Source organism: Rattus rattus, chromosome 9 (genome assembly GCF_011064425.1).
Source record: "Rattus rattus isolate New Zealand chromosome 9, Rrattus_CSIRO_v1, whole genome shotgun sequence".
Taxonomy (NCBI): domain Eukaryota; kingdom Metazoa; phylum Chordata; class Mammalia; order Rodentia; family Muridae; genus Rattus; species Rattus rattus.
Genome location: NC_046162.1, coordinates 90,786,570 through 90,812,290, shown reverse-complemented (window position 1 = coordinate 90,812,290; position 25,721 = coordinate 90,786,570). Strand labels below are relative to the sequence as shown.

Here is a 25,721-nt window from a genome sequence, read left to right as displayed (position 1 = left end):
CCAGTAAGGACACCGAAACCTGTGGGTGCTCAAGCATCCGGTATAAAATGGCACGGTATTTGCATATAGCCCGTGCATATCCTCTCAGGTCCCCTGCTGTCACCTCCAGGTTCCTTGTGTGCCTGAAGTGATGCAGATGCTATGCAAACACTTCCTCCTGCTCACAGTTTAGGAGTAAGGGCAAGCAAAGTGTGTTCTACTTTACCATTGGTCTGTTTGCTATTGGGGTTTGGTGCTGGGAACCATCTTGAACCTAGGGCTTAGAATACGCTAAGCACAGGCCTTCCCACTGGGCTGTACCCCCAGCATTTTGTTTTGTACCTGTGGTTAGTCGACTGTGATGCAAGATCCAAGGAGAGCGATAGATGCCAAGGGTGGCTGCCTCTGAGTCTGAATGACTGCAGATCCTGGAATATATGCCGATGTTTTTTTAGGGAAGAGTCACCCAGCTCTCCATAAGTGCAAACTGTTCATTTAAAGGATACAAATGTTAAAGCTCCTGATACACCCACAACTTCCTCTCTGAGAAGCTCATCAATACTGCCTTAGATCCTTTTTAAAAGATCCTATTTGTGTTCTATTTGTGTGTCTATATGTGGGTTTGTGCACATCCCCACAGAGGCCAGAACTGGGCACTCAATTCCCTGGAGCTGGAGTTACAGAGTTATGAGCTGCCCAGCATGGATGCTGGGAAACAAACTATACATCAGAACTGTCTGTGAGACCTGGCACCATCTTCTGACCCCTGCAAGTACCAGGCGCGTATGTGGTGTGCACGCGCACATAAGAGCAAACACTTCTACATACAAAAGAAAACTAAATCCCTCTCTTGGGCTATTGAGATACCTCAGTGGATAGGAGTTCTTGCCACCAAGACTACCTGAGTTCTACCACCGGGACCCACGAGGTGGAAGAGGAGGCTGACTCCTCCAGGTCATCCTGAAGCCCTTACAAGCTTGTGCTTATACAACATTCCCTCCCTAACACACACAGTCCAAGACAAATGGGGTTTGGTAAGGACCAGGACTTTATCTTAGACCCCAAATGGCTTCCACTCGCATTCAGAGATTTTTGCAAAGCCCATCTTGTCAGAGCAGGTCTTTCTATCCTGTACCCAGCCTGAGAACACTTCAGAGCCCCCCACTAAAGACCACCATTCCTTCATCTGGAAGGAAGCATCCTTGAGGACGCTTATGACAAATGGCTCTTCTAAGTTCAAAGAATACTTCGTTTCTAAAAGACAGTACTGTAACTCTGCAGAACTCGGAGCTTCAGGGTGGCACCCTCTGTGCATGGTGCGGCAGTGAGTGGAGAGTTTATAGCTCAGGAGGATCCGCCCTTAATCCATTCCTCTTGTGCGTGCTCCCTCCAAAAAGGAAAACAAGGCTCAGAGCTTCTGGAAGAATATCTTCAGGAAGCAGTTGAACTCTGCACCTGAGGGCAGAGCAGAGCAGTATAGGTGTTGAGGAGGCCCTTTTCGTTCACTTCCTCTGCCTGGGCTTCTCCACCCCCACGCCCACACCCCACCATCCAGCCCCCTCACCTCCTGCTCTAATCATCCCCTGGGAAGCCTGGGCTGTGCTGGCCTGCGGTGCCTCCCTCCAGGACAGCCCCGTCCTGGTGCTCAGGTGCAGGGACATGTTTATAAAGCAGCCACATTGCAGGGCTCCATGGAGCAGTAGGAAGTGGACACACAGGTTCCACCTCTTCAGAACCTGGCAGAGTTCTGACTTCATTAGCCAGAACTTTCTACGGTGAACCTGCTCGTTCTAGTGCCCTCCCCCATCAGTGAGTTAAGTGAATCTCTGACACACGTGGGAAACATCACACAGGCATGTACACACGCAAGAGGTTAGCTCTCAGAACACCACAGGCTAAGCCCGTGTTCTCAGGCTCGGCTGCACAGTCGAATCAGGAAGCTGTCGAGAAGAACACAGGCAACAGAGTCCTGCCCCGTAGAGATTAGCATTTGATTAGCCATCCATCCATCCATCCATCCATCCATCCATCCATCCATCCATCCATCCATCCATCCATCTTCTTTCTTTCTCTCTGTCTCTCTCCTTCCTTCTTTCTTCCTTCCTTCCTTCCTTCCTTCCTTCCTTCCTTCCTTTTTCTCTCTCACCTCCAGGTAACTAATTCTAACACAAATTCACTATTGGAACCAGTGTCCTCAAGGTCTGGGACACATTAGAATGACCTGTTAGCTTATAAGAGTTCCCATATGCAGGCTGTGCCTCTGACCAGGGCAGTTCCATGAAGCCACAGTGAACTGACCACTCTGCACTCTGGCCAGTTCCTGTCAATGCTTTCTCTGAGTATAGAAGACTGAACAGGGAAGAAGAGACCCATCATCCCTTGCAAATGGCCACTGCCTGACCCAGCCGTGCGCTCACAAGGGTTCCTGCCGTCTTTATATTTTTCTGTGGTTTGATTGATAGCTTCTGGCCACAGCTTGTGATTGTACCCCAGCCCAAAGCATTCACAGTACTATAGACACAGCTTCATGGAGTCTCAGCTAAGGAAGTAAGCATTCCTGGAGTGCAGTGAGCCGTGACTTGGCCTTCTAGGACCAGGACTAGGAGTTGCTGGGAGGCTGTGTGCTGACTATTTAACTTAAAATGTTTTCAACTTTTAGAAGAATGATAAGAGCAAAACAAATGCATTTATTCATTTGTTAATAAATAAATGAATGCAATTAGCATGTTGTACCGTGTGTGTGTGTGTGTGTGTGTGTGTGTGTGTGCGCGTGCACAAATACATGTGTGTGCATCTGTACACACTTGTGGTTTGTTTGCATATTTTTAAAATATTTATTTATTTATTACATACACTGTAGCTGTCTTCAGACAAACCAGAAGAGGGCATCGGATCCCATTACAGATGGTTGTGAGTCACCATGTGGTTGCTGGGATTGGAACTCAGGACTTCCGGAAGAGCAGTCAGTGCTCTTAACCACTGAGCCATCTCTCCAGCCCCCTGTTTGCATATTTTTTGTTTTACTTTTTATTTTTATTTTATATGCACTAGTCTCTGTCTTCATGTATATCTGTGTGAAGGTATTGGAGTCACTGAAACTTGAGTTACAGACAGTTGTGAGCTACCATGTGGGTGCTAGGAATTGAACCCGGGTCCTTTGGATACACAGCTAGTGCTCTTAACCGCTAAACCATCTCGCTAGCCCTTGCTTGTATGTTTTTACTGCTGGGGATTTTGTTTGCCTCTTTTGATGGGCAGTATAAAAAATAGTTGCACAGGGGTTGGGATTTAGCTCAGTGGTAGAGCGCTTGCCTAGGAAGCAAGGCCCTGGGTTGGGTCCCCAGCTCCGGAAAAAAAAAAAAAAAAAAAAAATAGTTGCAAATATAATGACACTTGACGCTAAACTTTGTTATCTGTTTGAGGCTGCATCTCATGTAGCTCAGGTTAGCCCCAAATTCACTATGTAGAATAGGGTACCCTTGAAACAGTGATCCTCCTGAATGGCCTTGATTCTTAAATTCTTGGTGGTCTCTTAGCCCGAGGGCCTTCTCCCACATACGCACAACGGTCTTGTCACTTGCAGGAAATTTAGGAAGGATGTAACACGTTATCTAATATAGACTGCTTTCATAGTTCCCCAACCTCAGACTTAAGCCAGAATCACACGGTATTTGCAGCTGTCATGTCTTTTTAGCGGCCTCAGCCTAGACTAGTCCCTGAGTCCTTCCCCACACTCCTTTGTACCAGGTTTTCTGAATGATGTCTTAGCAAGGCCTACCTCCTCCTCAATGTAGCTTACAGAGAACTTAAAGCAGGGCTCCTGACAGGGACCTCCCTGTGTCTGTTGGCTTCTCTGAGGTAGCGCAGGACACGATGCAAGGGCCTATGGCATGGTGGATGGTGCCTTAGCGGACGTGTGCCTGAGGGAGGTCCCAGCCTGGTGCTGTTCTTCCGTCCACTCCCCTCCTCCACCCCAGACTATACCTCCCATCTAGTTGTTCCGAGGTCACCTGCATTAATGACCCCCCCTTGCTTCCTCCCTCCCTCCTGTCTGTCCTCCCTTCCTCCTTGGGAACGCCACAGAGGCCTGTGGGTTTGTTCTAGAATATGTTTTCAATCACCTGAGCCCTTCTCCCCACCAGTGCAGAATCTGAAGCCGCCTTCCAACACATATCCTACTCTCTTGCCTTTCTACGACAAACCTTCCACACAACTGCCAGAATTTCGTTCCAGGCCCTTACATCAGGACCTGAAACCTGTCAAGGGGCACAGAAGCAGGAGACTCAGCTCCACTCTGCCCATCGCAGCCTGAGGAGCTCCCCTAATCTTTTAAGGGCCTCACCTCAGGCCAAACTGGAATTTGTGACTTTGAAATAAACACGAATTTCAGGGTAAGCCGGATGAAGCAGAGTTGATCTTTTTATTATAGAGCATTTTAATATAGATTTTAACCATGAGGGTTAAGAGAGAGGGCAGGGTTGCTTAGAAATAAAGACAGACACACCGGAGAGCACAGCTGTGGGACTCTCTGAGAGAGACTTACTTCACAGTCTTTATCTAGTCATAGGTAGGTCTTTGGTGAGAATCGAGACTATTATCTTCAAAGGATTGCTTAGAAACCCAAGTGAGATCATAGGATGGCTCCTGAGGGGTACCTGGTGGGCTTATACTCGATAAGGTCACAGAGATACAAGGAGGTAGGATGTCTCCTCTGTAAGCAAAATTAATGGCCTTGAGATCCCCAGAAAATATCATCAGAGAGGAGTGTGGCCCTGGCTAAGATCGTAAGCATCAGGCCTTAAACCAGAGTCACTACTGTTAACGTGGATGGTCCATGTTTGAACGGGACAGTGCCAGCATGCCAGCAACTCCATACCAAACGTTAATTAGTGTGGGAATTTTCACCTCTCTGATGGAGAGGCCTTGGCCAGTCTCCAGAGCAAGGAGCTTCTTCCCTTTACCATGTTCCCCAGAATTTTCCTTGTCCTTCCATCCTTCTTCAGAATGCTCTTGCTGGAGACCTTCCCCTGCTAAGTCTTCTTAGCAGAGCCCTAGGCCAGAGTCCCGACTCCCTACAAACGAGGACCCCTCCACCTGCCTGGGAGAGCAACCAAGAAAGTTGTGCTGGAAAGGTTCAATGCAGCCATACAGGGCACAGCAGAGAGCTAGTGCCTCCGCCCCTCTGCAGATGCTGCCCTGAGATGCAGCCTTACATGGGGGAAGATGGGAGAGAAGGAGGTGTGCTAGTCAGACTGGCAGCTGGTCATCATCTCAGCTCCTGCTGGGAGAGTGGCTCCAGGGATCACCCCACTGTTGCTCTGAGATCAGATGGGCTCCTAGGAGATGACTGCTTCTGCGTACGTAGCGGGGAAACAACTTCAGTTTCCTTCGTGGGAGCAGTGCTCCGGCTTGGAGGGGTGGGCCAGTCTCATCATGGATGATCAATCTGCTAGGATTTTTCTGGAATCCAGATTTAGGGCATGGCTGGAGACTTCTGGGCGCTACTCTAGGGGTCTGGAAGAGGACAAGAAAACAAGTAAAAGTTCCCTGTTACTTTTATCTTGGAGACTTCAGCAATGAAGGGGGTGGGCAGGAAACATTAGATAACGAAAGGGCCACTCATCCTTGTGTCATAGTGTTTAGGGCTCTCTTAAGACCAAGGAGACAGACACAGAATGAAAGCCAAGAGGCCAGGAATTATCTTGCTGTTAATCCCATGTGGGCCCTGCGGGTCCCAGTGAAGAGTTGACGCTCTTTAATGACAGGGCCTCGAGCCCCTGTTACAATCTTGTTAGAACAAAGTCCTAACTTCTCACCACACCCTATGGGGTTTTACCTCTGCCCTAACTTCTGCCCTGGTCCCTGCCACCTCTCCGGGTTCCCAGCCATCCTGGCCTTTTTTGTCTTCTTTGCTGTCTATAATTTGCTCTCCAATGTAGTGATAAAGACCACAGTGGGAGGAAAAGGCATATTTCATCTTACTATTCTCAGGTCAGTCAGGGCAGGAACTCCGCGCAGGAACGCGGAGCCAGAACTGGGCAGAAACCATGGAAGAATGAAGGCTGCTTCCCTGGTGCTCAGCCTGCTTTCTTATACATCCCAGGACCATGGACCCAAAGATGGCATAACCTCCAGTAGACCTGGTCTTCCCACATCAATAATTAATCAAAACAATACCCCCAGACTTCTCTACAGGCCAGTCTGACTGAATTACTTTCTCAATTAAGATTCCCTCATTTGGGATATGTCTAGGTTTGTGTCAACTTGACAAAAACAAGCCAGCACATTCAGACGATTCTCCTACCCTGTCCCTCTATCCTAATCAGGCACCAGCACCAGTGTTGCCTCTTCCAGGAAGCCTTCCCTGCCTGTACCCAGGTCATGCCCAGCACAGTGCACCGTTTCTCCAGTCCCACTTGTCCACATCTGGTACCTCTCCAGAGTGTGTGTCTCCAGTACTCAGCCCCTACCTGGTTCACAGAAGCTACTGGGATGCACTGGCTGGCTGAATCCCGGACGGGAAGGTCACACCTGTGCTGGGGAAGAACTGGTCCCCACCTAGAAACCCAGGAGCACTAGGAGCTCAAAGGCCTCAAAACTTACACTATGTACAGACACTTGGGAAAGAAATCATAAAACCTGCTAGCAGGAAGCCCAGCCACACCCAGGCTCTCTACTTTTATATCCCCCACAGGAATCCCCTGCCCTTTTTGGTATCTCTAATGACAGTGGCCACGTTGCTGCCTAAGTCTCACCTGTGCCTCTGTGACTTGGACGTGCTCTCCCTGGCCTCACCTTAAATGTCATAGATGCCACTGGAGCAGTCCCTCCTTGTCTCTTCCCTTCTTCCTTCCACAGTGTCCTTTCCACCCTGGCTGTCATGATCACCTGCAGTGAGGCCCACCAGGTTCCTGTCTTCACGAATAGCAGCAGACAAGACTGGTTTTCTGCCAGGAACCGTGGTGCTCCTACCTCTGAGTCTCATGGGCTTTGTCTCTATGTCTCAGTGGACAGCTGGGGCATGTCGCAGCTGCCCTAAGCCAGGCCCTGTCAGTGCCAGCGATTGGAAGGTGGTGCCTGTGACCCGATTGACACTATTGATTTCAGGAAGTAGACAGATGGGAGTCCACTGGACTGGCCTTGGTGGCAGTTAACCCATGCTTGTTTGTTAGTTTTTCATATGGACTCCTTCAGAAATTTTCATGTCATCCTTGCTCAGGGGCCCTGTTAAGGCTCTGTGTACTGTTGCAGTGTTAGTGTTTGTGCTGCGGAAGCAAGCATTCAAGTTGTTTACTGGAGAGGGAAGTCTCCCTGTTGTCCTCTGCCTTGAGCAATCCTCCTGCCTGAGCTTCTGAAGTAGCCGAGACTACAGGTATATGCTACCACACTGGGTTCCAAATTGTGATTTTCTTTTGTAAAAAAATTTTTTAAAGAATTGTTTATATTTGTTTATTTATTAGTTAGTGTTTTGAGACAGGGTCTCTCTAGTATGTAACCCCGGCTGTCCTGGAACTGGAACCAGGCTGCCTTGAACTCACAGAGATCCTGTGTAAGTTCCTCTGAAGTATTGGGATTAAAGAGACAAACCACTCTGCCCAGCCAATTTATTTATTTTTATTTTATGTGTCTGAGTGTTTTGCCTGCACGTCGGGGCACCACGTGTATGCAGTGCCCACAGAGGCCAGAAGAGGGCATTTGAAATCTCAGACAGCTTCGAGCCGCCATGTGGGTGCTGGGAATCAAACCCAGTCCTCTGGAAGAGCAGCCAGTGCTCTTAGCCACTGAGCCAAGTCTCCACCCACCCACCCCAAACTGTAAAATCAAACTTGAGAGCAAGGCGTTGTGGCCTGGGGATCTGGGTTTACCTCTTTATCCTGTCCAGTACTGGTTGGGCCGATAGCAAAACCTCAACCTTCCATCTGTGCCACTTTCCCACGCGAACTGGGAGTGGTAACTGGTGTGGTTCTCCAGGAAGGCCTGCAAAGCACCCAGCACAGCGCCTAGAACAGGCTGGAATTGCAGGTTGTAAAACAGGCCTTAGTTCACTGATATCTTTCGCCCCAGGGGTGCTGACCTTCCTCGGTGGCCAAGCCCACATCCCTGACCTGCACTCACCCTCGTTCCCACCCCTGTCATCAACGGCGCCTACCTAATTGGAACACTCAGCCATAGGCCTTCCTGCAGGGTGGAGACCACCTGTCCCGGGGAGAGATGTTTGGAAGGCTCCTTGGAGGTGGACACCTGAGCGCATCCTGACCCCTGCCAGGGCCTTGACCAGGAAGACAAATGTGGCTGGAATACTGTGATACTGCAGAACTCTGGCTTTTTGTGAGGAGCTTGCTAGGGACCGAACCCAGGGTCTCTGGTACGGTAATGCAAGCCCTCTACCAGCAGGCTAGCCCCTCACACTGGGCAGTGTGGACTGATCTGTGTGGAGGAGAAAGAATGTGATCTTTTCTCTCCCAGGCCTCTATCTAGAGCCCCAAATTAAACTAACAAATCTCTCCTCTCTCCTCCCTCCCTTCTCCCTCCTTTCCTCTCCTCCCCCTCCCGCTCCCCTTCTCTGATCTCTGTGTGTCTGTGTGTCTCTGCCTCTACTCCCCACACACACACACGCTGCCTCTCTCTCTCTCTCTCTCTCTCTCTCTCTCTCTCTCTCTCTCTCTCTCTCTCTCTCCCACTGTAGTCCTGGTCCTAGGTCTTGTCCTCTTGCCTTTTAGCTGAGACTGAAGACCCACATCCTTGTGGGACACCCTTCCTGGCACAAATTTACAAATTCTTGTGGTTGCTCTCTTCCTCTTCCTCCTCTTTCTTCCCTCTTCCCCTTCTTCCTCCTCTCCTCTTCCCTCCTCTTCCTCCCCCTTCCTCTCCCTTCCTCCCCCTTCCTCCTCTTCCTCCCCCTTCCTCCTCTTCCCTCCCTCCTCTTCCTCCCTTCTTCCTCCCTCTTCCTCCTCTTCCTCCTCCTTCCTCTTCCTCCCTCTTCCTCCTTCCTCTTCCTCCCCTTCCTTCCCTTCCCACCCCCTTCTTCCTCCCTCTTCCTCCTCTTCCCCCTTCCTCCTCTTCCTCCCCTTCCTCCCCTTCCTCCTCTTCCTCCCCTTCCTCCTCTTCCTCCTCTTCCACCTCTTCCTCCTCTTCCTCCTCTTCCTCCTCTTCCTCCTCTTCCTCCTCTTCCTCCTCTTCCTCCTCTTCCTCTCCTCCTCTTCCTCCTCCTCCTCCTTCCTCCTTCTTCCTCCCCTTCTCCTCTTCCTCCCCTTCCTCCCTCTTCCTCCTCCTCCCCCTCTCCCTCCTCCTCTCCCTCTTCTTCCTCCTCCCCTTCCTCCCTCTTCCTCCCCCTCCTTCCCCTTCCTTCCTCCCCTTTCTCCCTCCTTCTTCCTCCCTCTTCCTCCCCCTCCTCCCCTTCCTCCTCCTCTTCCTCCCCTTCCTCCCTTCCTTCTTCCTCCTCTTCCTCCTTCCTCCCTTCTTCCTCCTCTTCCTCCCCTTCCTCCTCTTCCACCCCTTCCTCCCGTTCCTCCGCTGCCTCCTCCGCCTCCCCTGCCTCCCCTGCCACCTCTTCCTCCCCTTCCTCCCCTTCCTCCCCTTCCTCCTCTTCCTCCCCTTCCTCCCCTTCCTCCTCTTCCTCCTCTTCCTCCTCTTCCTCCTCTCCCCTTCCTCCTCTTCCTCCTCTTCCTCCCCTTCCTCCTCTTCCTCCTCTTCCTCCCCTTCCTCCTCTTCCTCACCCCTTCCCCCTTCCTCCCTTCTTCTCCTCTTCCCTCCCCTTCCTCCCTTCCTCCCTCTTCCTCCTCCCTCCCCTTCCTCCCCTTCCACCTTCCTCCCCTTCCTCCTCTTTTCCTTCCCCTTCCTCCCCTTCCTCTTCTTCCCCTTCCTCCTTCCTCCTCTTCCTCTTCTTCCTCTCTTCTTCCTCTTCCTCTCTTCTTCCTCTTCCACCCCTTCCTCCTCTTCCTCTTCTTCCACCTCCTCTTTTTTGATTCATTTTTTACTTTTTTCTCCCTCCCTTTTCTGAGATGAAGTCTCCCTGTAGCCTAGCTTCTAGGCTTGAACTCAGAGCTGCCCTCCTCCCTCAGCCTCCTGAGGCTGGGATTCCAAGCATGAGCGGAAGGGCCTGGTTCAAGTCTTCTTTATCTAGGGAAAAAGAAACAATAATAGTCCTTTGTCAAAGTAGCATATTTGGGGTGTATTTTGATCCTCTCAGTCCCTGCTTCAGTCTCTCTCTTAGGCCCTTTGTACATACAGACACCTCCATGTCCACCGGAACTGAGTCTCTTGGCCCAACAGTGAGGGAAGCTGAGTGCCCGTCCTGCTCTGAGGACTTCGCAGGGGCGGCCTCGCTCACCCGAGTCTTGCCTCCCCCTACATTCCAGTTACTCATGCAGTCCTTACTCTCCTGAGGGAGGTGTTTGGCTTTAGCTTTGTGCTGGGAAGTGGGGGTTGTTTATTTGTTTTGCTTTTACTTTTTTTGTTTATGTTTACGTATTTTAATTTTAAATGTATTGTTATTTCATTTACATGTATGGCCCTGTACCTCATGTGTGCAGTGCCCAAGGAGGGCAAAAGAAGACATCAGGTCCCCTAGAAGTTGGGAACGGTTGTGATGTAGGTGGGTACTGGGAACGGAACCCTGGTCCTCTACAAGAGCAACGAATGCTCTTGACTTTTGAGCCACCTCTCCAACTGGAGAAAGGAAGTTCTTTTTTTTTTTTTTTTTAATATTTATTCACTATGTATACACCACACAGCTTTTTGTCTGCATGTATACCTGCAGGACAGAAGAGGGCATCAGATCTCATTACAGATTGTTATGAGCCACCATGTGGTTGCAGGGAATTGAACTCAGGACCTCTGGAAGAGCAGTCAGTGCTCTTAACCTCTGAGCCATCTCTCCAGTCCCAGAAGAAGTTCTTAATCTAAAGTACTCTAGGACAGATGGCAGGTTGGATCCATACTGCCAGTATTGGGCTGATGGCAAGTGGCTGCCCTTCCCTACCTGCAGGGCCCGTTATGACACAGGCAGGGGCTTAGCGGCAGGAGACATGGGACACTCAGCCTCTGGAGCAAGGTAGAGCCTCTGCCCTTAGAGTTTCCATCTCTGCCTGATATCCTGCTCCAAGCTCTGTTGTCTCTCCTCTCTGTCCCCACTCCCACCAGGCTATGGGACGCGCCCTGAGGGGGGAACTTGGTAACTAAGTCCCCGGGAATGGCTGCTAGACTCTTGTAGCATCTATACTCTTGGCTCAGTTCTTCGGGTTTTGCACCCGGTCTTTCCTCATGGAGTGAAATCTCCGTCAGATGAGGAGACGCACACCAGCTAACTGGAACTTCCCCTGGTGAGGCTGTGAACGTACTCGCTGTCTGTCGGTGAGGCTGTTGCCCTCCTTTGCCTTGGCAGGTTATTTCTATCTTGTTGGTCCAATGCCGAATGTGTCTTTTATTGTAAATAATTTTACAGATGTCAGGGGAAAAAATCCACAATGAAGTCTAAGGAAGGAAGGAGATACTGTGTTGGAAAACGAGTCAGGAAGCCTTCATCAAGGGAGGGGCTGTTGCCATAGGGATGAGACTGGACCCAACTGGCGTCTGCCAGCGTTACCAGGGCCAGCTGGATTTTGGTTTGGGGTTTTGGGTTTCCTTTTGTTTTGGAAGCTGGGTCTCAAGTGGGCCAGGCTGGCCTGGAACTGGCTATATAGACAAGTGTTTTCTTTTAGAACTTTGTTTTGTAAGGTATATACATTCATTAAAAATATGGGACACTGAATTTTTGTATTATCCTTGCACAGGGGCCATGCTCATCTGCTCCGTGTTGTCCCAACTTTAGTATGTGTGCCGCTGAAGAGAGCCCCCTAGCATGGTTGGTCTTAAACGGGTCCTCTCCACCTCCCCGGCCTGAGATCTAGGGTAGGCATGTACCAGAGCCTCACACATGCTAGGCAAGCATTTCACCAGCCGAGCTATATTGCCAGCCAGCATCAGCTTTTATAGGATAGAGGTGGCCCTAGGTGGGGTAGACGGCAGGGTCACAGAACACCATGTCCCCGAGGCTGACTTCTTTTGGCAGTGAGGGTGGGCTTGTCCTGCTCCCAAATAGTTCCAGGGAGAGAATGAATTTGTGGGCTGGAGAGATGGCTCAGAGGTTAAAGATCACTGACTGTGCTTCCAGAGGTCCTGAGTTCAATTCCCAGCAACTACCTGGTGGCTCACAGCCATCTGTAATGGGATCTGATGCCCTCTTCTGGTGTGTCTGAAGACACCAACAGTGTACTCATATACATAAAATAAATAAACCTTAAAAAAAAAAAGAAAGAAAGCATGAGTTTGAAGGCTAGAAGTATGGCTGCTGTCCCCTGGGGTGAGCTTGCCCCCTCTGCAGAGGCAGGAGCAGCTTTGCCGGAGCTCTGTTCTGCCCGGCTGCTCCATGTTTATGGACTGAAAGGAGAGTATTGCTAGAGTGTGGGGCTGGCCCATCCCCAAACTCCAGTAACAGAAGGGTCCCTATCCTACTGTAGGGCCTTACCCTGCAGCCTCCCGAGTCGAGTCGTCATGGCCTGGCTTCTGGAAATCAGCACTGTGAGTCCCTCCTCCTGACAACTGCCTCCCATTTCCCCCATGAAAGGTTGCAAGGGTTACCTCATAGCCCCCAGAAGACCCAGATGGATTGACTGTTCAGGGCTGTACCCCTGGAAGGTACAGGACCTAATGTCCATTTGCTGAATGGCCTCACTAGGTAACCACACATTTTGCACTATAGCTGCTTTCTCTCCCTCCCTCCTCTTCCAGTCTCCCATCTCTCTCCATCCTGACTTCCTGCTGTTTCCATCTCAGCATAGGGTACCTTCCCATGGAAGCCAGGTCTTGGCAAGAGACAAACACAGGGCAGGGTGGGCTGTTGGAATGTTTGCCATGTGAGCCAGGTACTCACACTTTCCACAGCCAAGTTCTCTGACTACCACCCGTCCCTTCTGCTTACACTGTACAGCCTGTTGTGCCCACTGCACTGTGAGGAAGCCGAGACACTGACAGCTAAGGTACTTGTCTGAGAGATCTGGTGTTCAGTGCCTGGATTGTCACTCACCCTGTCTGCACCCAGGACTCCGGGTCGTCTTCTCCTTTCCACTTGTCCTGCAGCTTCTCTGCATCCTAGGCCTCTCCTCACCCTCTGTCCCAGCCTGGGAGAAATGAACAACTGGGCTCTGAAGGACTTGCAAAGCTTGTCCTAGTTCCACAACCTAAGCATCGCATCACAGGAGCCCCTGGGGAAAGTGACAAGGGAGAAGAGCGCTCCCCAAGCCCCCTGGACGGAGATCCTGACTGGAAGACCTTTGTCTGGCTATGAAGCAGGAAACTGTGAAGTGAATAAGAAACACTCCAGAAAGGGAGTGTGTGTGTGTGTGTGTGTGTGTGTGTGTGTGTGTGTGTGTGTATACACGTATGGCCGTCAGAGGACAAACTGTAGGAGTTTTCTCCTTTCACCATGTGGGTCTTGGGGTCAAACTCAGGTCTTGGTGGCATCTCTAAGTCTGCTGAGCCTCTGTGCCTCAGGACTTTGGATGGCTTTAGGGACCCACCTTATTGGCTCTTGGGACCCCCTTCAGTCAGAATCTTTGATGTAGAAATGCAAACCCAATGGGCTCAGGGCGTGATGTGCAATGCATCTGGGTCTCAGTAGCTCCTTCCTCCCCTGGAGGAAACAAAACTTGTGATAACAGCGTGGGGTTGGGTGACAGCGATTACTTAGAGACCGAAAGGCTTGTCCCCAGACTCCTGGTCATGTGTGTCTGTTCCTAAAGCCCCTGGGCTACACAACTGCAGGGAAGAGCTAGGCTTGCAGCCTGTGGGACCCTGGGCCACCCTGAGAGCTGATGCAGTACACAACCCATGCAGCAGTCCCAGGCCAAGCCCCCCTTCATGGTGGTTGTCTGGCTGTTGTGACAGGCCCTGTGCTGACTTCCTGTCTCTAGTCTGCCTCCCCTAGTCTTGCCTAAATCCTTCCTATGTGACGTTACCCTAGTCCTTCCCTTCAAGTCCTCCTCCCTCAGCTCACTACAAATATCATCCACAAACACAGGGCCCCTGGGAGGAGAATCCTGCCTGTGAGATGTGTTGGCTGTGTGACACTGGGCAAACCGCTTGGCCTCTGTAGCCAGAATCCTTATTTGAGAAATCACGACAAAATGCCCATCCAATTAGAATTGTTTTTATTGTTATTAGTCACTAGATTCTGAGTTTCGGAAGGCCAGGGCTATCTCTGGTCCATCTTTGTGCCTAAGGAATGAATGACACTGTAGGACTGGGTGAATATTTATTGAAAAGATGAAGGGCCCTGAGCTGCCCCTTTGACAAGAAGCCACATCTATAGCTTCCCTGCCTCCTGTCTGGTACTTAGTGTCTCTGGCAACAAGGTCCTCCACCTGCAGACTGGTGCTCCTCCCTCTCCTAGGAAGTCCTCCTTCTGCCTCTGCTGTGTTCACTGGAGGCAGGTTCTGCCCCAGCAGACTTCGCCAGCGCTCCAGACAGATCAGAAGCAGCCCCCCCTGTGCACCAGGACACCCTGTCTCATATGATGGGCAGGCCTTAGGGCACAGGGACACTTGGACCTTTGCCGTGGCCTCCTGTGATCCTTAGAGCTCGGCGGGGTGAGGGGACATTAAAATGAGTGACCGCTAAAACTCACGCCTGCTTTCTGGCCACTTTTACCTTCAAGATGCACCTTCCCGAAGGAATGAAAGGCAGGAATTCCCAGTGCCAACCTGAACAGGATGAGCGGCTGCTGCCTCCCCAGGTCCTGCCCAGTATCTAATCCTGACTGGGGTTGGGGTAGAGCACTTCAAGTTCATGTGTAAGGTGCCCATTGCAATTGATCAGCCTTTGGCTGGGTGTGGTGGTCCTGGCCAGTCCAGGTTGGGAAACAGGAACTTGTCTCAAAACAATAGCAAAAAGATAAATAAGAAGTTAGTCTTTGGGTCAAATGGAGAAAGAACACTGGAGACCTGTATGTGTTGTCCTGGCTTTTGAAAAGTGGGCAGTTCTCACTTTAGGGCTGGCTACAGGGAGTAACCAGCCATGTCCTGGGAGGAGGGGCAGGGTTCCCTACCAGCCTGCTGCTCCCAATAAAACCTTGAACTAGCAACCCCAGCCTCAGCAATTCTGTGAAATGGACACCATCTTGCAGGACACCTGGGACGGATAGAATATTTCTAGGAGGTTAGAGCCCTTTCAGTGTTATCCAGGGAGTGCTGGCTCCTGACACTGAGGCATGGTGTAAGAAATGTAGGTAGCTATAAATATTCATATTTTAGTTCTAGTTCCTGTTGGCCATCTCCACTTTTCTCCTACAACTAGCTATAGGTGGCTTTATCTCCAGGACTGTTTTCTACAGAAACCAAGCAGTATGTGCATATACATGCATGTTTGTACACACACATGTACTTGTTCGTGTGTTCTCGTGTGTGCCTTTGCACACCCATGCATGTGTTTTTATGGCAGACAGTAGCCAGTGGGGAACCATAGCAAACAGCACTATGTTGCAGCTCCCAGCTGGGGTTCACTCTTCCTCCCCTGCTACTTGCTGCTCACAAGCTCCCTTCCCACCCCAGCCTTAAGCAGCCTCACCCCTAGGTTCTTGGTCCCCTCCCCCACAACTCCCACCCCAGGAGTACAGACAAGGCAATAAAACCCCTCCCCAGCATGGCTTGGTTCCTGACTCAGACACCATCCACAGTGACATGGGGTACTACAAAGCACTTGGCTGAACTAGGCACTCTGGGGTCATTAAGAAGCAGGAGATAAACTGGTTTCCTCAGCACAGAGCCCCTCGGAGCTTGACAAACCAAGAACTCTTAAAAGGAACAGGGAGGGCATACAATGTTTGCACTCAGACTTGACCAGGGAGGCCCTTTTCCGCTGGAACACATTTTGGGACATTCACAGACCTTGCCACTCCCCCTGTGGCTTTTATTCATGTGTGTGTCCTGGTAGCTAATTAGACCACCCAGCCTGCACATGCACAAATTCCTATGTTCTAACCTCCAGGCAAGTTGTGCATATGCCCGTCTGCTGGGCACTCCAGTAGGTCACATATACTGGGGAGTCTTAAAACCTCCAGATTTAATTGATCTGCAGTCTCACCAGTCATTGGGAGTTTGCCAAGCTGCCTTGGTGGTTTTAAAGTACACCCAGCTATATGGATGGGTGCACACCAGACAGGGTTAGGCAGATCTGTTTGAATTTGAAATCTTGGAACAGGCCCAGTAATGCCGGGGGAAAAACAAGGGACTGTCTCAAGGCCCCAGCACTGGCTGGTGGCAAGGCCTGAAGCAGGGTAATGCTACTCCAGTTCTAGCTGGTGTCATAACTCACCCTACATCATGGCCTGGAAAATTCTCCTTCAGAGCCTCAGCTTGTATGCGCGTCGTGTGGAGGTGGAGCCCATGTGCCACAGTGTAATTGTCAAGTCGGAGGACAGTTTGGTGGAGTGGGCTCTCTCCTTCCACCTTTATATGAGCACCAGGAATCAAACACAGGTCTCCGTGTTTATACAGCAAGCTCTTTCTCCTACTGAGCCATCTTGTTGGGCCCTCAGCCTTAACTTTTGAACCCCAAACAAAAGCCCTGGTCAAGCCTAATCATGAAGCCAGCTCTGCACTCGGCCCTCTGCTGCTCAGGACTCCAGTGAACCATCCCCAGATCTGTAAAGCCCAAGGCATCAGGGAAGGGAAACCATCAGGGCGTGGTCCTGTTATAAAGCAAGCACCCTTGGGAGGGGGACTCCAGACATCTAGGCAGGGGTAGGATACACCCCAGCGCTGTCCCTTGTCAGCTGTGCCGCCTTATCTTACCCTGATCCCCAGTGAGTCTCAGTTCCCTGGCTTTCGGATGGGCACAGTGACCCAAGGCTGTGTGCAGAGAAATAAAGGAGGTGCCAGTCTGGCAAGTACTGGGCACTTAGATGGAGTCAAGGAAGTTGTTGGGGCTCTTACGTTGGCAATGATGCAGGAGGTCAGAGATGGCTGCAGAGCAATGGTCCCTGCACGCTCCCTTCCCTGATTCATCTGTTCCCTTGCTAGATTCCTCAGCCTGGCCACTACCCCATTGTCTCTTCATGTGTGTAAGTGTGGCTAGGAGGAGCCCTGTGTCCTGTGCTGCCAGTGTAGAAGACGAGATAACTTTGCCAGCCGCAGCTGGAGGCAGCCTTTCCACCGAGTGGGCCCACTCCTGACAGGGCGGCTGCTACTGTCAGGGTTGTTTTATTTTTATTCCTCCCTCTGGGAGCCTGTAAGCAAAGGGCAGTATCGTATTGCTGCTTGCCACCAGGAACAGAGGTGATGGGGCCGGGGAATGGGCCAGTGGTTTGGCTGACACTTTCATCTCTGAGGGAAACTGAGGTTGTAGACTCCTTCAAGGCTGCTCCCTTCAGCTCTGCTCTCTGCTAGATCAGGGATCTTCCCCTGTCCCCATGACAGCTGTAATAAGGACAGCATTGAGAGCAACCCCACGGACCTCACACCCTGGCCAGAGTCAGCCGGCTGAGTGCAGATTGCAGGCCATGTTCACTCCCCCCAAGTCCCCGGTCGACTTGAGAATCAGGATCCTGACAAGTTCTTTGGACCAACCACAGGTTTAGACACCACCGAGGACGCTTTCCCACCCATCCCCAGGTTGGTTTCTCATGCAGCAGTTCACGTCTCAGTCCTCCCAGCCCTGACCAGTCTGCTTTCAGTGTCAGAGGCACTTAGCAGCACAGGACAGTCCTGGGGGAGCAGGCAGCAATGGTCCCAGTTGGACACCTGGTTCACAGTTCACATCTTTGTCTGCTGCCTCATGTTTTGTGACTTGTGTTTTCTCACCTTTGGGGTGAGGGCAAGACCGCCTACCTCCTGTGTTAGGCAGGTTGTAAAGACATGTGTATGTTAGTATCCAGCACACAGGAAGTATCATCACAAAGGTTTGCTTTGTTAAAGCAAATGTTAGCCCCTGGGATGCAGCTCGGTTGGTAGAGAGCCTACTTAACACTCAGTGAATCCCTGACTTTGAGTCCCCAGCCTGATAGAAGCCAGGCCTGGTGCATCCACAGGGCTAGAGAGGGAGAGACAGGAGGACTAGAAGTTCAAGACTAACCTGAGCTACACGAGATACCTATTTTAAAACTTGAATAAAAAAACCATTTCTCTGTGTATGGGTGTTTTGCCTGCATATGTGTGCACCACGTGTGTTTCCTGTGCTTGTGGAGACCACACGAGGGCACCAGGTTCCCCTGGAACTGCAGTTACAGCCCTTTGTGAGCTACCATATGTGCTCTGGGAATCAAACACAGGAACCCTGCAAGAAGAAGTGTTCTTAACCTGCCAAGTCATCTCCCAACCCCTAAAATGATAAGTAAAAAAAATATATTTATCTATTTATTTTGGTGTTCTGAGACAGGCTCTCCCTCTGTAGCCCAGGTTAGCCTTGAATTGCCTCAGCCTTCTGAGTTGCTAGGACCTGGCTTGTTGAGCCCATTGTCCAGGATGAAAGTGATGTTGAGGGAGGTGAAGACATTTTTCCAACGTTACCCAGCCACCGGATGGTGAGGTTGGCCAGCCGTGTGCCCTTCTCACAGGCAGCTCCTGTGTGGGTGTGAGCCGCCGCAGTTAGTCCTTTTCAGCTGGTGGGTTACACACGGCTTGGCTTCAAAAGACCCTCCACACTCTACTCCATTCTGGCCACACACTGTAGTTTCTGATAAATTCCCAATCCCATTAGGCAGACCGGAGAAAACAGGTGGAGAGAGAGAGAGAGAGAGAGAGAGAGAGAGAGAGAGAGAGAGAGAGAGAGAGAGAGAGAGAGGAGCAACCCTCTGCTTCCCACTTCCCTAGGTCTAAATGTCCCTCAGGGACATGAGACCCCAGGCGAAGCTGCCACCCTCAGTCTAGAAAGCTCAGCGTTTGTTATGCTAATGTGCACCGGCACGCAGAACCTCCCCGAGTTTCTGGAAGAATTCACACTTGGAATCTTTGTCTTTGGTCTAGGCAGTCTGTGAACCTCACCCGCTCCACTGTCTGGCGCTGGGTGGGTGCCACCAGGACCCTGTTCTTATTTTTGCCTCTGCTCCTGAGTGTTCCAGAAAAGCTGCTGCTCTTAGGGTCTCACTTTCTCCCCGCCTTAATTCTCTCCTCTGACTGGTTCTCCTGCTGTGTTTGCTTGAGGGCCACCTTTGTGTCCCTGATGGCCCTCAGAAAGGGCTTTGTGTCCTGCCTCTCTCGTTGCCTGTGGAGTGTCCAACGCTGCACCCACTCAGACCTCTGTCCCCGCTGCTGGGGAAGGGCAGCTCCTTTGGGACCTTTCTCTGCTTTCATCCCTTCTCTGATGGAATGGGTCCAGAGGTCAGTGGCAGCCAGCTCGGGGCCCATTCTAATGAAGGAAACTGAATGCCTGGGCCGCCAAAACAGGCCCTTTGCAAAACGGCCAAGGGAGAGCCTGTCCTCGGGCGAGCATGCCAGCTCTTGTTTGCCCTAGCCTGGTATTCTTAGACACGGACTGGGCCATGGGGCCCCGAAAGAGGGGCCCAGGAGGGGGAAGGCGGCAGAAAGCAGGTTTATTTAGGGTGAGCTGGTCTAGAAACTGGAAGAGTACACCTGGGGTAGGAGCCGGGCTCATATCTTACAGGATCCTGATGCCGAATGCCTGAGACTCTGGACTTGGGGCACCCTTCTGATCAGAGGTTCTCCTTCCCTCTTCACAGAAGCTCATAGCTACAAAGCTGCCTCTTGGGTAGCCATATGCTAACCTTACCCAGCTGACCTTCTGCTGGACTTGGAAGGGTTATGCAAGGTGGAGTCAGGCAGGTCAGCATCCTGACCCTGGGCCAATCTTTCAGCGTCTCAGCTTTTTTTTATCTGTGAAATGGAAAGAATGCTGTATACTCAGGTTAGCTGGGTCCTGAAGCCCTTTGAAAGCAAGGCACAGCATCACGTATTAGAATTGCATGTGAACAGCCTGGCAGGGCCTCTCTCGAGCTCTCGAAGGTCTAGGAGTTGAGGCTTGGAAAAGTTGCACTGCAAATGCGCTAGCTGCACCCTGCCTGGTGGACCAGGGAGGGTCTCTCAGCCTCAAGCAACCTTCCTGTGGTCCTCGGTGCATGTTGGTGCTGGTGCAGTGACTTCCCTCTGTCCAGTAGCCCCAAATAGCATCCCTCTCCTGGTGCACTGGCTCTCCCACATTTCTTTCTCCTTGGAAGGGTGCCTTAGGTTCTAGTGCTCCTTCCCTCTGAGGCCTGCAGACGCACACAAAGAGACACACGTGCACTCCGGCCATAAAGCGAGTTTAAAAGCTTAAAAGCAAGCAGAGAGAGCCCAAGTAGGAGGCCCAACAAACAGTACTGAAGGAGCGAGCGTCTGCCTGGTTCCCATGGGCCCAGCAGAAGTTGACAGTAGCTGTTATGATCTGCTGTGAGGAAGGACTGACCTAGCAGGTGGCCTGGGCAGCATGGGGACAGATGCTATGCCAGCCACCATCATGTGTTTGGAGCCTGACCCTAAGTACTTTTATTCCTATTTTATAGATGGGAGTATGAGGCACTAGATAGAAAGACAAAAGTCCCCAAACTCTGTCACTGGCCAAGTAGAGAGCCCCTTGCCCCGAACTCATGTTGGTCACAAAGTCTATAGGCTGTGCCTGGATTTGCATGGAAATCGGGTGGCTAGATGCTGAGCCTGAAGTAGGGAAAGACTTCCTTGTCTGAGGCCAGGTCTGAGGTCAGACAGGGCGAGTGCTTCACTGGGCAGGCCAGACCTTGGACGTCTGTGCCGAGCACTTGGGCCAGGTCTGTTGGTGAGGGAGTCCCAAGAGCAAACATGGTGGTCACACTAGGCCTTGAAAGCCAAGTCATGGTCATCATTATAGAGCTTCATCTGGAAAGAAAACACTGCATGGTCCTCCAACCCACAGACACCTACCATTATTTTTAAAGGGAGCTGGTGGGGTGGCTCAGTGGTGAAGAGCAGTTGCTGCTCTCGCAGAGGACCTGAGCGTGGTTCCCAGCATTCAAGTCAGGTAGCTCACAGCCTGTAAACCTGGTGCTTCTGGTTGACTGGAACTCCTGTGTCCCTACCCACACACAGGCACACACATGTAGTTAAAAATAATAATAAATTTGTTTAAGACATTTTAAAGGCTAGGGTATAGCTTGACTGTAGAACAGCTTGAGATCCTGTGTTCAGTCCCCAGCGCCATAACAAGAAAAGGTCAGCCATGTAGACATAGACAATAGAATGGTTCCCAGGAATGGGGGTGGCACGGAGAGAGGGAGGTCAGGGGTGCTACGCAGCAGACAGGGAGGACAAACAAGTTTATGGAGCAAATGCACAGCTTCGGGCTGTAACTGATGGTAGTGAATCTTTTGGGGTAGAGCTAGAAGAAGAGGGGAGGGTATGACATGATAGTAATTATTCCATTAGAGTAGCCATTGTTATATATATATGTGTGTGTGTGTGTGTGTGTGTGTGTGTGTGTGTGTGTATGCATGCTCTTGCCTCTTGCCTCAGTGCACATGTAAAGAGCAGAGAACAACTTTTTGGGATTAGGTATTTTTGTTTTGTTTTGTTTTTTTATTAACTTGAGTATTTCTTACATACATTTCGAGTGTTATTCCCTTTCCCGGTTTCCGGGCAAACATCCCCCTAATCCCTCTCCTCCCTTCTTTATGGTGTTCCTCCCTATCCTCCCCCATTGCCGCCCTCCCCCAACAGTCTAGTTCACTGGGGGTTCAGTCTTAGCAGGACCCAGGGCTTCCCCTTCCACTGGTGCTCTTACTAGGATATTCATTGCTACCTATGAGGTCAGAGTCCAGGGTCAGTCCATGTATAGTCTTTAAGTAGTGGCTTAGTCCTGGAAGCTCTGGTTGCTTGGCATTGTTGTATGGGATTAGGTTTTTTTTCCTACTGTGTAAGTCCTAGGGATTGAACTCAGGCTGTCAGACTTGGCAGCAAGCACCTTTACCCACTGGAGCCATCTTGCTGACCCACAATATAGTAGGCAAGGCATGAGTGTGCAAACACACACACACACACACACACACACATACACACACACACACACAAGAGGACAAGGTGAACCATATTTAGAGCAGAGGCAGTCACAAGGGGAAGCCTGTATCTTCAGGGGCTGGGGTGTTGAGGAATGCCGGGCCATTATTCACCGATTCAGACTTTATATAGAACGCAGCCACTGCAAATAACACTAAGGGCTGGATACCGGGGTGTGTACCTGTAACTTCAGCACTCTGGGAGGCTGCAGCAGGAGGGTCAGGACTTAAAAGGCCTGTTTTAACCAAACAGGATGACGATAATAAAAACAAAACAGGCAGGGGGTGTAGCTCATTTGGCAGAGTGCGTGGCCAGCGTGCGTGAGACTCTAGGGTTTGGTTGTTAGGACCACGTAAAACTGGATGTGGTAGTGCGTATCTGTCACCCTGACACTCACGAGGTGGAAGCCGGAGCATAGAAGTTCAGGATCGCACAGCATCTATCCAATTTAAAACCAGCCTGGAATGCACACGGCCCTGCCTCAAGAAACAAACAAATGAGCAGGAGAAACGGTTCAGCCGGGAAAGACCAAAGAGAGCCAAGACAAAGTAACCAGGGCAGGGGGATGAACTGCCGTCAACCCTGTTGTGTAGGTCAGAGCTACTAAACTTCAGGTGGTCAGCAACAGGCTGGCTGGGGCTGAGTCTGAGCAGATTGGATGCCAGGGGCTTCGCCCTATGACTGTAGCCTTGTGGTTAAGTTGGGATAGCAGGAAGCTTGGCCTGAAAACAGCCTCTTTTTTAGGGCAACCCCCAACCAGCCTCCTCTGGGCTCAGCCTCTCCAGTTTCCACCTGAACACTGGCTCCTTCAGCCCCGGGCTGTGGTTTCTCCTGAAGTAGGAAGAACAGTGGCCCAGTGTCCTGCGGCCAGGCGCCTTTGGTTTTCCTTTGCTGAGCCCAGCCCTGGCAGTGAAGCCACAAAGAGCTTGTGTGTGTGCCGAGAGGAGAGGCCAGCCGGTCCATCTGCTGCTGTGGCCTTCTGTTTATCCAGGGATGGACTGGGGAGGCCCAAGTAAGCTGGTGGCAGTGGGCCCTCCTGGAGGCTCCCCAGGCTCTCTGCCTTACGGACGGACGGATGGATGCTGGATCCTAGGCTCCAGGGGCTCTGCAGTTCTGGGCCTGCAGGCCTGCTGGTATCACGTGTCTGCTGTGGCTTGGGGGCATTTTCCACTGAGATGATTTGGGGAGACAATTTTGAGGGATTTGTTTGCTTTCAAAGTGGAATTATAAGCCTTTTAGTGTGTTCTGACCAGAATAATCACTGTCTACGCTCATCCATATCCAGAAGTAGGTATGTGTGTGTTTCCTGGAGTGTCCCTCGCAGAAGACTTCTTTGTACTGAGAATGAGGCAGAGAACCAGGAAGGACAGGAACATGCCAAGGGGTATCACAGCAGCTCTTGGGGTGACGCAGCAGAGAACCTAGCCTGACCACAGGTCTGAGAAGGAACTAAGAGTAAACAGAGCTGAGGCACATGTAGGCGAATCCCCAAGACCTGGTGCAAAGTGGCCATGCCGGACAGTGGTCACCTCTGAACAGGTGATGGAGAGAGTAGCGAGCCACTTCCTGGCCCAGGCAGACCTGAAGAGGGGTCTCAGCTCCCACACAGGGTCGTCCTTTGCTCCCCGTCTGTAGTATGGATCCTACAACAGTGGCTGTGTGGCTGGTGAGCAGTGTGGTGAGGGAGACACACAGCAGACCAGAAATAATTAATGGTTCTTAATAAGAATCAGCTGCAGGAGACTGGGCGTGGTGGTGACGCCCTCTAATCCAGCACCTGGGAGGCAGAGGCTGGTGATCTCTATGAATTGGAGGCCAGGCTGGGCTACATAGCAAGTTCCCAGCCAGCCGAGACTACCCAGAGAAACCTTGTCTCAGAAAACAGCAAAAAAACCCATAGGAAATGATCACTTCATGTGGTCCAGGTTCCATGGGGTAGAGGAGGTCTCCTCAGATCTGTTCTGGGAAAAAGGTGTTGGGTCTTGAAGGCGGCCTCTTTGACGCTCAGCTGTCTCTCTTTGCTGCGTGTCTCAGGGCTGGGCATCGAATGCCTGCTGCACTCAGGAAGTAGAGACAGGGGGTCGTCACAGGTTTGCCACCAGCCTGGGTTACACAGCAAAGACCAAACAGATATATGTGTGTCTTAGGGATTCTTCAAAAGGCTCTGCTACCCACACCCAGGTGGACCCTCTGCTCTTCATGCTGTGTGAGTGATCCTCAGGCCACTGTATGCACACACGTAAGAAGTCAAAGACCACCAGAGACGTGGACCTTGTCCTCAGGAATTGCAGCCTGGTGGGGACCTAAACAAGGCCAACATCCGGCGTGCTCCTCACGGCAGCAGATCTTATGCTGAGGCGTAGGGGACTCGTTACCTGGAGGTCACACTGTGGCAGAGTTTTACAGGGTAAACAGACTTCCCAATAGCCAGAAGCGACCACACGTCTGATAATAAAGCAGTTTTCCAGTTTGCTCCCAGTTGCCTCGACTAAGCTCTGTGATTGTGGGTGAGCCATTTTTTTTTCTTTTGGACACTGTCATCTCTTTAGGGACAATTCATCCCCCCACCCACCCACCCCCTCTGTTCTGGAAAACTGGGGATTGAATCCAGAGCCTTGCACATGCTAGGAAGTACTCTGTCCTGAGCTACACTCCAGCCCTTTGAGGCTCTTAGTCAGGGGATGTTACACTTGTTTGCCCTGGGCCATTGTACAGCTGAGCCAGGCCTGGAGACTGGAGACTCACGCTTCCCAGACCTAACACCCCGTGGTGGTGGCTGCATGGAGAGGGTGAGGAGCCACGTGCCCAGCCCTGGCCCCGTGGTGGTTGTGATGATGAAAGGCAGGGGTCTTGAAAGTGGAGCCTGAGGTATAGAAGCCTGGCCTCTGCCAACACTGAACTGAGGGGAAAGAGGCTGGCGACAGCCCCTGATGCTGGCAGAGTTATAGCTTTCGGGTAGCAAGCAGGTTGACAGTGACCATTTCCAGATGCAAAAATCAATCATTGATAAGTCTTCACACCCTAGAGCCTCCCTTCCCCTCCTCTTCCCTTGCCCCTCCCCCTTCCCTTCCCTTCCCTCCCCTTCCCTTCCCCTCCCCCTCCCTTCCCCTCCCCCTCCTTTTATGTGCTGTTTTTGCTGTTACTCTTTTTGAGATGGGGTCTTCCACTGTAGCCCCAGCACTCAGTGTAGCCCCGGCTAGCCACCGTCATTTTCTTCAGAGCCCGTGCTCGCTTTATCAGCTGACTACCCTGATACAGTGCCAGTTCCACAGCATCCAGCCGAGACTCGTACTGCTCACAGCTGTACCCATAAGATCCACAACAGCGTCTGGCATGTAGCAGGTCTTCACCCATTAGGAAGGAGCACAGGAGCAAACGGTGCCCTTGCCCATGACCATGTGGTCATGCCCATTGCCAGCAGTGAGCCCAAAGCGGGGCAGGCATCAAGGCTTTCCTCCTCACCTGCATAGTGGTTTAGCGAGCCACGCAGGTCAGGAACCACTGCCTTACCAGCCATTGTGAATTCTCTAGAAGTTGGCGGTGAATTTCTCTGGGTGGGGTGACCTATCCTGACGACCCGGTCTAGGGGAAAGTGAGAGATGAGGAGTCTGGGAAGAGAAGTATTTACACTGTCCTGGGTGCGGCGAGCAGTTACCTGATGTCACCAGAGAAAACAAGTTCCCTCATGGTCCT

At 51.4% G+C, this 25,721-nt stretch overlaps 1 protein-coding gene and 2 non-coding genes across 3 annotated transcripts in view; 1 reads left to right on the top strand and 2 right to left on the bottom strand.

The window, feature by feature from the left end:
- The window catches only part of Rab11fip4 (RAB11 family interacting protein 4), a 105,284-nt gene that overhangs the window by 37,204 nt on the left and 42,359 nt on the right, over positions 1-25,721 (top strand).
- On the bottom strand, positions 7,154-7,256 carry LOC116910648. The gene has a single exon (XR_004389184.1). It is a non-coding gene; the product is annotated as a U6 spliceosomal RNA (small nuclear RNA).
- Positions 11,710-11,812, bottom strand: LOC116910634. Its single transcript, XR_004389172.1, has one exon. It is a non-coding gene; the product is annotated as a U6 spliceosomal RNA (small nuclear RNA).